Raw genomic sequence first — 11,032 nt, forward strand, 5'->3', positions numbered from 1 at the left:
CTTTCTTTCTTTCTTTCTTTCTTTCTTTCTTTCTTTCTTTCTTTCTTTCTTTCTTTCTTTCTTTCTTGTGAAAGAAGGAGAGATAGTTCCCTTATTAACTCTGCTATACCAGGTATATTGTTTTAAGCAAAATTTAATCTTTCCTGATTCCAATAATCTCATTGGTAAAATGAACAGAAGATGCCTTAGAGCAGGGGTCCCCAAACTTTTTATACAGGGGGCCAGTTCACTGTTCCTCAGACCGTTGGAGGGCCGGACTATAAAAAAAACTATGAACAAATCCCTATGCACACTGCACATATCTTATTTTAAAGTAAAAAAACAAAATGGGAACAAATACAATATTTAAAATAAAGAACAAGTAAATTTAAACCAACAAACTGACCAGTATTTCAATGGGAACTATGGACCTGCTTTTGGCTGATGAGATGGTCAATGTGCTCCTCTCACTGACCACCAATGAAAGAGGTGCCCCTTCCGGAAGTGCAGCGGGGCCAGATAAATGGCCTCAGGGGGCCACATGCGGCCCGCGGGCCGTAGTTTGGGGACCCCTGCCTTAGAGGGTGGAGGGGGTTTTAAAAATCAAAAAAATTGACATAAATAAAAAACTTTTTACAAACTTTAAAGTACCAAACAGGTGTATATTTTTCAGTAATGACAAGGTAAGCACTTGGCTAATAATGACCAATACATGTTGACTTAGTGACTCGAAAGAGTGTAAGATGAAGAGCACATATCACTATTTCATAAGTGGCATCACTTCATAGATGGCATATCATAGCAGATGCAAGTAGCTTTAGTGATTCAAACACTGAACGTCTCTTACTTATGGAAGTAAATAGAACTCCAGATAGATGTTAGTAAAATAAAATAAAATATATCATCATATAAAAACAGTATTTCTTTTAGAGTCATTTAGTATGTTTACTTAATTATGAGAAACTATTCAAAAGGGCAAACACTGTTTTAGGTCTTAAAAATACATTGGTAAAGACAGTTGAAGTCCTTGTTGTCCAGCATCTAACATTCCAATGAGAGATAACGTGTTAATAAACAAATAACTATAGATTACAATAAGTGCTATAAAGATAGTAGTGTGAGCTGGAGAGAGGGAGTACTATAGATGGCACATTAAGAGACAGACATCAGGCCCTGGCCGGTTGGCTCAGTGGTAGAGCGTCGGCCTGGCGTGCGGGGGACCCGGGTTCGATTCCTGGCCAGGGCACATAGGAGAAGCACCCATTTGCTTCTCCACCCCCCCCTCCTTCCTCTCTGTCTCTCTCTTCCCCTCCCACAGCCAAGGCTCCATTGGAGCAGGGATGGCCCGGGCGCTGGGGATGGCTCCTTGGCCTCTGCCCCAGGCGCTGGAGTGGCTCTGGTCTCGGCAGAACGACGCTCAGGAGGGGCAGAGCATCGCCCCTGGTGGGTGTGCCGGGTGGATCCCGGTCGGGCGCATCCGGGAGTCTGTCTGACTGTCTCTCCCGGTTTCCAGCTTCAGAAAAATACAAAAAATACAAAAAAAAAAAGGAGAGAGAGACAGACATCAAGGAGGAGATAACATCTCAATTGAGGTTGGAGGATGAAGTAGAGAGCCACAGGAAGAGCCCAGGAAAGAGCATGCTAGACCCAGAGGAGTGAGGCAAAGGCCCTGAGGCAGGAAAGCCTGGCTGTGATAAGAGCCTCTGTGGCCAGAACCCAGATACTGAAGAGAAGTCTGGAGCTAGAGCATGCAAAGCTTGGTAGGCCTCAGTGAGAAGTTTAAATTTTATTCTTATTAAGAGTATATTATTTTTTAAAACCATAGCATTATCATAATATAATAAATTGGGTCATTTCACAAAGCTTAGCAAGATTTGGATTAAAATATAAATTTAACAGCCTGACCAGGCGGTGGTGCAGGGATAGAGCGTTGGACTGGGATGCAGAGGACCCAGGTTTGAGACCCCGAGTTCGCCAGCTTGAGTGTGGGCTCATCTGGTTTGAGGAAAAGTCCACCTGCTTGAACCCAAGATTGCTGGCTCCAGCGGGGGGTTATTCGGTCTGCTGAAGGCCCGCGGTCAAGGCACATATGAGAAAGCAATCAATGAACATCTAAGGTGTTGCAGCGCGTAATGAAAAACTAATGATTGATGCTTCTCATCTCTCTCCGTTTCTGTCTGTCCCTCTCTCTGACTCACTCTCTGTCTCTATAAAAAATAAATAAATAAATAAATAAAATATAAATTTAACAGAAAAAAATAGGAATTTTTAAATGTGGGCATCCTCCATATGGGTGAGGTGAGTGAGTAGGAGTGGCTAAAGGTTCTACCTGCTGTTATTCTTACCTTTCTTGTGAAATTTGTATTCTTCACATTCCAAATGCACACTGTTTTATCAGTTGTCAACAGGGCAGACAGGCCACCTTCAGGTATCCTTCAAAATCAATTCTCAAGATTCTGCAGTCATAACGAAGACGGAGATTGTTGCTGTACTGATATGAAGTAATCCCTAAAATAAGAGGAAAACCCTTGCACGTAATGAAGGCACACCATCTTTATGTATAATTTTATATATATGCATAAAGTATCCTTGGCACACATAAGAAACTGATAACACGGGTCATCTCTATGAGTAGCTGGGAAATGGAGAGATTTCTTCCTGTCTACCTTTTTATATCATATTTTTTAATATTTTATTTTTTTAAACTTGTCATTTGTCTTAATTTTATTAATTGATTTTAATGAGACAGAGAGAAAGAAGGAGAGAAGGAGAAAGAGGGAGGGAGAAAGGGGGAGAGGGGGGAGAGAGAGAGAGAGAGAGAGAGAGAGAGAGAAACACTCTCTTGTTGTTCCACTTAGTTGTGCATTCATTGGTCGCTTATTGGTCACTTCCCATAGGTGTCCTGACCAGGGATCAAACTCTCAATCTTGGTGTTTCCAGACAAATCTCTACCTGACTGAGCTAAACCACCAGGGCTATTTTTTAATATTTTAAAATATGCTTACCTTATTGAATAGCACAGATATAGATAATTTTTCCAACACATAAATTCTATAGGATAGCCTAAAAAATGCAAACAGGGTTATGAACTAGCTTTAAAACTTAGCTGATCAATACATAGAGACTTAGGAATACAAAAATTCAAATATGTTCCTAAACTAGTTTTCCCAAGATGACTCACCAGAATGGCACCTTGAGGTGCAATCAAAACTCCCAGCATTAGATTTATAAGGCAGTTTAGGATATGATTGTTATCACTACAAAAAAAAATTGGTTCGCATTAGTATAGACACTGGCAGTTATGGACTAAAAATCTAAATGTAAACTTAGATTAAGTAAGACCATATACTTGATATTTACTGAATTTGATATTCTGCACTGATTCAATGAGTCAAATAGTACTAACACGGTGTGTGAGTAATGAGATTCAAATTATATTTAACTTCTTTAATACAATTTGTCAACTTTTCTCATTTTTGCTATCATTATGAACTCAGCTTTTTACAAATTAACACATTTCAACTAACAGGAGTCATCATTTTCCTTTTGATACTCAAATGGACAGAATTTAGTCAGTAGGTATCCCTCAATGGCCTTCTGTGTTCTTCTACGCAACACCGTTCTTTTTGAAAGCACTCTTGCTTTCTGGCCCAATAAAGTGTTCCAAGATTTACCTGTACCTTCCCAGACCCAGACATGAATCAGCCATTTTTCTAAAGTGTGTTGTTTCCTTTTAAGTGAAAAATAGTATTCAACCCCATAATTTAGGTCTTGGGAGTGCATATCATTAGACTTATGATGATGGAGTAACATTGTTCCTTGGCCATTTCATTGAACAGAGCTAGAAAAAAATTTTTTCATGATTTTATTTTATTTGTTCAATGAGAGGAGGGAAAGCAGAGACAGACTCCTACATGCACCCTGATTGAGATCCACCAGCAAGCCCACTAGGGGGCAATGCTTTGCTCATCTGGGGCGTTGTTCCATTGCTCAGCAACCAAGCTCTTCTTAGCACCTGAGGCAGAGGCCATAGAGCCATCCTCAGCACTCAGGGCCAACTTGCTCAAACCATTCAAGCTATGGCTGTGGGAGAGAGAGAGAGAGAGAGAGAGAGAGAAGGAGAAGGAGGGGGAGGGGTGGAGAAGCAAGTGGTAACTTCTGTGTGACCAGGAATTGAACCTGGGACTTCCACACACCAGGCCAATGCTCTACTACTGAGCCAACCAGCCAAGGCTCATGACATTCTTGATGTTATTTCCTCCACCTCATTATTTCAGGTACTTCCCCCCACTTTAATTCCCCAGATCAAAGACCTTATCCTTTAAACTTGCATTGCCTCTATTTGAATCAGTTGTTCAACTTTTTTTTTTAATCAATTTTTTTTTTTTTTTTTTGCATTTTTCCAAAGCTGGAAATGGGGAGGCAGTCAGACAGACTCCTGCATGCGCCCAACCGGGATCCACCCGGCATGCCCACCAGGGAGCGATGCTCTGCCCCTCTGGGGCTTTGCTCTGTTGCATCCAGAGCCATTCTAGCACCTGAGGCAGAGGCCACAGAGCCATCTCAGCGCCCGGGCCATCTTTGCTCCAATGGAGCCTTGGCTGCAGGAGGGGAAGAGAGAGACAGAGAGGAAGGAGAGGGGGAGGGGTGGAGAAGCAGATGGGCACTTCTCCTGTGTGCCCTGGCCAGGAATCGAACCCGGGACTCCTGCACGCCAGGCTGACGCTCTACCACCGAGCCAACCGGTCAGGGCCTAGTTGTTCAACTTTTTAAGCAAATGTATTTATTGATTTTAGAAAGAGAGGAAAGGAAAGAAAGACAGAAACATCAATCTGTTCCTGTATGTGCCCTGACCAGGGATCAAACCCACAAATTCTGTGAACGGGGACAGTGTGCTAGTCAATTTAGCTATACTACCAGGGCAGTTTTTCAACTTCTTTACGCCTTAATTACCTCGCTGACAATATTGTAGTTTCACACCTGATAGGATGTGATGAGGGGGCACATAAATACTCAATAAATATTAGCTCTTAATATTAATAAAATTTTTCCACTTACCATAAATGTATTTTTGTTATTCTTTATACCTATGTACTTAGATTATTTGTGCCTTAGGAACCATGGTTCTAGAGTATAATCCATTTCAAAGTTTTCACTCTGACCCCTCCTCACATAATTCATACCCTAGATTTAAATTAGATTTTTCTTTTTGTTAGTCATCTAATATTTACATTGTCTCAACATAACAATTGCATTTTTCTGTCCTCCAAATTAGTTTAGGACAGTAACAGTGGTATTTTTTATATATCTGTATGTGTGTGTATGTTTAATACTTCTGCCATGAATTTGAATTTATTATCTGCTAAATCAATGTGTAGTTATATTTATGGAAATGAGAATCAATAATGTACATGATGTAATGTCAGTTCAGTTTACATATAATAACCTTATTCAGGTCTCACAATAATCCTATTAGGTAAGTAATGGTATGCCTGTTATATCATACCTATATATCGATGGCATACCTTATTGTTATTACAACAAACACACTGGTTTTACACAACCAGTATAAATGGCTACGTTGATGGCTATGCCTTTAGAAAAGCACTTTGTAAGAAACCTAAGTATTCTGAGATTTCTCTGTGTTTCTTTTTCTCTTCTACAATAAAGCCTTTAATTACTCTTTTGTCCCAATATTGCTTCTGCGTTTAAGACCCACTTTAAGTAGGTCTGTTTCAGGATCTTCGTATTTGGCAGTCATTTTCTCAGAACTAATGTTATGTTATATCATCTGACACAATGTCAGAACCAATCGAAACCTCTTTTATAAATTCCTTTCTTTGTTCTTGGTTAGTATGAGGATAATATGTAATTCGTGTACAAGAAAATGTAAAATCTGAAGGGACTCATTATAGGACATCCTTCTGATCATGATCATGACAATTTACAAATCTGTATAGGTGTTGTATTCCTCTCCAACCCACAAATCTAATGAAGCAAATAGCTATTCTTCTTAAACAATGCATAGTTTGGGTCTTATCATGAAAATTAATATTTTTCTACTTTAAGAATATACATAGCCTGACCTGTGGTGGCACAGTGGACAAAGCGTTGACCTGGAATGCTGAGAGCTCTGGTTCGAAACTCTGGGCTTGCCCAGTCAAGGCACATACGGGAAGCAACAACTTGTTGCTTCCCACCCTCTGCCCTTTCTCTCTCTCCTCCTCTCTTTAAAATCAATAAAAATAAATCATTTTTTTAAAAAAGAATATAGATAAAGTGTATCCCCTTCACTCTCACTATTCATCTCAAATATATCTCTCAGTGTTACCTAAAGATTTTATAAGCTCAGTCAACATGAAACACTATAGTCTGGAGATAGTCTGAATATATCCTGGAAATAGCCTGAAAATTATTTATAAATCTCTAGTGAAGTTCAAGTGAACAAATTCTCTCGAGAACTCCACCTTTTATTTACTAAAACAGGTTAATTGAATGGTGTTGATGTCATTTGACATTCTCAGGCACCCATGGTGAGATGCTGCACTTACAGCTTTTGGATCTAAAATTAGATACACACAGGCAAGCCAGATAAACATAGACAACATTTTTTAGGACCAAAAAGAAACGATGGGAGAGAAAAATGAGAGTAGTGTGTTGAAGAAACACCAAAGGGAATTGACAAATATTATGTCTTCTGTAGTCCTAACTACCTCTATCAGAAGCTACCATACTGCTAAACTTTGAGAAGCTGTCTAATAACCCCTGAAGGGTGATAGAATATTAATGAGATTGCCATTGTACAGGGTCCTTAGTTCTGGAGATCCAGAAACTCCTTTTATCCAGCAGTCCTTGTCTGCCCCTTCTTGCCTGGTACTAGAAGTCGACTTCTTCCAAGCTCAGCACTGGAAATGAGCGCCCGGCCAGTATGTTAGGAAATACTCCCTGCAATAGCCTATGGAGTTTAGAAGTAGTGCATTGCAGAAGGCTGCCAAGTGCTCTGGACATGAACACAGCCCTATGGTGCCCATGTGAACTTCAAGGTGAGATCTCCTGATTAACTCCTATCCTTGTGTGGTCAATACACAAGCCTGGCTGGCCTTCTCCCTCAGGTTAAATAAAAAAAAAAATCACCTCCAATGTGCCAGCCTTCATGCTCAGTGGTAGGAATACAGATAAATAGAGCATAGGCTGTTTTAGAGCTTACAAGTTATTTTGGGAGACAGCTCCTAAGCAGACTATTTTAAAATGATGTGCTAAATGTAGCAGCAGAGGGGTGGGTGGTCAGGGTAAAACCCAAAGGCAGAGTACCCAGCCCGGTGTGGTGGTCAGGAAGGGTAATGAAGAGACAGGGAATAGTCTGTAGAGCTGGGCAGAACCAGGAGACTTGTAGCCCAGAAGCCAAGAGTGTATTTAAAAAAGAGGAGGAAAACAGGGTCAGATTCTGCAGATGTTGAACAAAATGAACCCGAAGAAAGTCAATTGGGCCTGACCTGCAGTGGAGCAGTAGATAAAGCATTGACTTGGAATGCTGATGCTTCCAATTCCTCACCCCCCCCTTCTCTCTTCTTTCTCTTAAAAGCAATATATAAAAATTTTTTTAAATAAAGTCAATTGGATTTGTCAAATAGAAGAGGACACAATGATGGCTGTTCACAGGGCAGTTTGGAGATGGGAGAAATCGTATAATAGATGGCTTGAGGAATTAAGGGGAGACAAGAAGTACAAATAAAGTTTGACTGAAAAAGAAAGTAAATTAGAGAAGAATATGTTATTAGGGGAGAGGTGGGGTTTTCTTGTGTTTTGTTTTTTAATCAGAAAGGTTTCTTATTGGAGAGAAATGAGCTGGTTGGAGATAAAGAGGTGACTTGATTGATGGACCAAGGGAACAGGTTCTTGGTTCCAATTTCAGATAGCATTCCTGTTTCTGCCTGAGATGGGCTCTGACTCCGTCTCCGGATTCAACTAGTTCTCTCCCCGCAGAGATGAACTTTGCTTCTAGTTTCCCTTGTACATACTCAACTGAACCTCCCTAAAATATGACAATGACATGCCCTGAATGTCAAGAATCACAGCTGCATGAGAACGTTGATGACCCTTTTCCTTCCCAAAGTATTTATTAATCAACAAAGAGCTGATATACCTTCCCAGTGACTAGAATACTTCTGTCTACTCCAGGGCATCAATTTCCTACATCAAGGTGCCCTGGAAGCTCAGCTATTAACTGGACTTACCAGTTGGGAAACTGCTTGTTCAAAATAGCTTCATAATAAAGAGAAGTCTTTTGAGAGTTATTTAATTCAAGTTCTAGTAAACCTGATTAGTAAGCTCTTTCTAGTGACTGGAGTACTCAAACCCACCCTAGATAGTGCTCGCCAAAATCTTGTTCTCTGACAAAATTCTAGACTCCAAACAGACCATTTCTTTTCGTCTTTGCTATTTACAAACATGTTTTAGTGAGGTCCATCAAAAACTGTTCCCTCATCTTCCCCTACTAGAAGTATACATAAAATCCCCCGGATAATCTTAGTAATTATCAATATTTGTGTAATTTAATTTATAAGTTTTGGAGGTGATTTCCCTTTACCCCTTTATTGATTTCAACTCTTCTTTTATCCTTGTTTGGCTTTTCATATTGTATGTTCAGTAACTTAATTAAAAAACTAAAATGGCCCTCACCGGTTGGCTCAGTGGTAGAGAGCATTGGCCCAGCATGTGGAAGGCCTGGGTTCGATTCTGGCCATGGCACACAAAAGTAGCACCCGTCTGCTTCCTCTCTCTTCCCCCTCTCCTTTCTCTCTGTCTTTCTCTTTTCCCACAGCCAAGGTTCCATTGGAGCAAAGCTGGCCCAGGCACTCAGGCGCTAGAATGACTCCAGTTGCAACGAGCAATGCCCAAGATGGGCAGAGCATTGCCCCATAGTGGGCATGCCGGGCGGATCCCAGTTGGGCACATGCAGGAGTCTCTCTTTGCCTCTCCGCTTCTCATTTCAGAAAAAAAAAAAACCCAAACTAAAATGAAGTCATGTTTTCTTTTAAAGTACAATAATGGAAATTTTATGCTCTTATTTTTTAGAAAGTAACTTAGAAGCTAATAAAAAATTGTCATAGCTAAAATGCTGGGATTGAATGTTTATTGTTTCAATTAAATTAAGGTTTCATTGTTTATATTTATGACTATCAGAGGAACTCATCATAAGCCTCCTGAGTACAGGAATTTTTGTTTCATCTATCTTCCTAACTTCTGGATATATTACTCTCCAGTTGGTAAGCACTCTATAAATATATTGATGGATTGATTTTAACCAGTTCTTATAGACTGAATGGTGATTTATCATTTAGTAATAGATGTATTTTAATGCACAGTCCTAAATTTTTTTTGCTCTTTTGCCTAATAAAGCACATGAGGCAACATGTTTTTCAGAAATATTATCTTCTTCTTACCAGGATAGGGATAAAGAGAACTTATGTGGGACTCTGCTGGTTTAATTTTTAATTAAAAAGAGAATACAGTACCCGATCCATACCTGCCAATATATGTGCCATGCACTGAAGTTTACTGAATTAAGGAATGCACTGGACAATCATTTGAGACGGTTCCCTTAACAGTAAAATCATTACTACTTGCTCTGAGTCCCACACAAGATTGCTATAGAGAACAAATCATAGGATGTTCATGCAAGTCCTTTAAAAACTATTAAATACAGCCTGGCCTGTGGTGGCGTAGTGGATAAAGCATTGACTTGGAAGTCGCTGGTTCAAGACCCTGGGCTTGCCCAGTCAAGGCACATACAACAAGCAATCCATGAACAACAAAAGTGAAGCAACTATGACTTGATATTTCTTGTTCTCTACCCTCTTCTCTCTGTAAAATCAATAAATAAAATAAAAAAACTATTAAATACATTATTACAAGAAAATGGGAATTTGTATGTTGATATAGTCATTCCCATTAACTGGCATTTTCTATGGCTATCTATTCATTAAACTTAGCATTCCTATTAAAGGCCACCACTAATGTATAAAATTGCTTAAAACATTGGTAATATTGCATTATAGACTATTCCTAAATTTGCCTGGTTGCGGGTCTGTGGTGCCATGTAAAACTGTAATAGATTCATACTTTTAAGAAAAAATTTTTTTCCGAGTCCTTTCTTCTGCCTCGAGGAAACTTTTGACAGAAATAGCACGAATCAATGATTCCAACCTATCATCTTACATTAATAGTGATCACGATACTTTAAAAAGGGAACGGGACAAAAAAAACCCAAACAGCTTTCCCAAATTAAAGTCACCGACCAACGACAGGGTCCAATGAAGAGACTGAGGAGAGTCTAAGGCTCGGAAACCAAAGGCCAAGGAGCCCAAGCACCCCTCCCCCCACTCCACTAAGGGCACCGCGGGACGGCGAACGGGGTTTAGCCCCGGGACGGTTGGGGGCCGCCCGGACTGCGGCCGGTTGGGGTCACTGGGCGCCGCGGCCGTTGGGGACTCCAGCTCCCAGCAGGCAATGCTCCTGCGGCCGACGCGCGGGGCGGTGCTGCGGCTGGGATTCGTAGTGCGGTCGGGGTAGGAGAAAGGGGAAGTCAGCGCTGGCTCCTTTCACACACGTTTTGGAAACGGGACCTAGAAGGAATCACGACTGCCCACTTGTGCCCGGCGTCCCTCGGGGGCGGGGACTACCGAAACCGGGCTGGCTGCGACGGGAGGAAGCCGGGCGACCATGCACGTGGGGAGTAGTTAGTCCTGAGGAACCCGGAAGCTCCGCGCACCGCCCACGGCGACGGTGACGGGTTAACGCTTCTCCCGGGTGGAGGTAGGGGCGGGGTGTGTGGAAGAGGGCGGTCCCACCCGACAGCTCCAGAGCGTCCTCCGAGCCGGCCCTCCCCTCCCCCACGGGCCCCGCCCCCCCCCAGCCGCGGCGCGTGCGCAGAATTCCCGCCCTTCGCCCTAGCCCCACCCCTGTACCCGCAGCAGCAGCCGCCGCCGCCGCCGCCTCCTCCTCTTCCTTCCACTCTGCTTTCTCCACCTCCTGTTTTCTCTTCCCTCCACCC

At 41.7% G+C, this 11,032-nt stretch overlaps 1 long non-coding RNA gene across 1 annotated transcript; it reads right to left on the bottom strand.

Annotated features, from left to right (window-relative positions):
- Positions 1-2,330: 2,330 nt before the first annotated feature.
- LOC136329565 (uncharacterized) lies at positions 2,331-11,025 on the bottom strand. Its single transcript, XR_010730227.1, has 4 exons — positions 10,947-11,025; positions 3,161-3,236; positions 2,985-3,042; positions 2,331-2,487 (listed from the first exon to the last, which is right to left on the bottom strand). It is a non-coding gene; the product is annotated as an uncharacterized lncRNA (long non-coding RNA).
- Between the last annotated feature and the right edge of the window lie 7 nt (positions 11,026-11,032).

The sequence above is a fragment of the Saccopteryx bilineata genome, chromosome 3, assembly GCF_036850765.1.
Source record: "Saccopteryx bilineata isolate mSacBil1 chromosome 3, mSacBil1_pri_phased_curated, whole genome shotgun sequence".
Lineage (NCBI taxonomy): Eukaryota > Metazoa > Chordata > Mammalia > Chiroptera > Emballonuridae > Saccopteryx > Saccopteryx bilineata.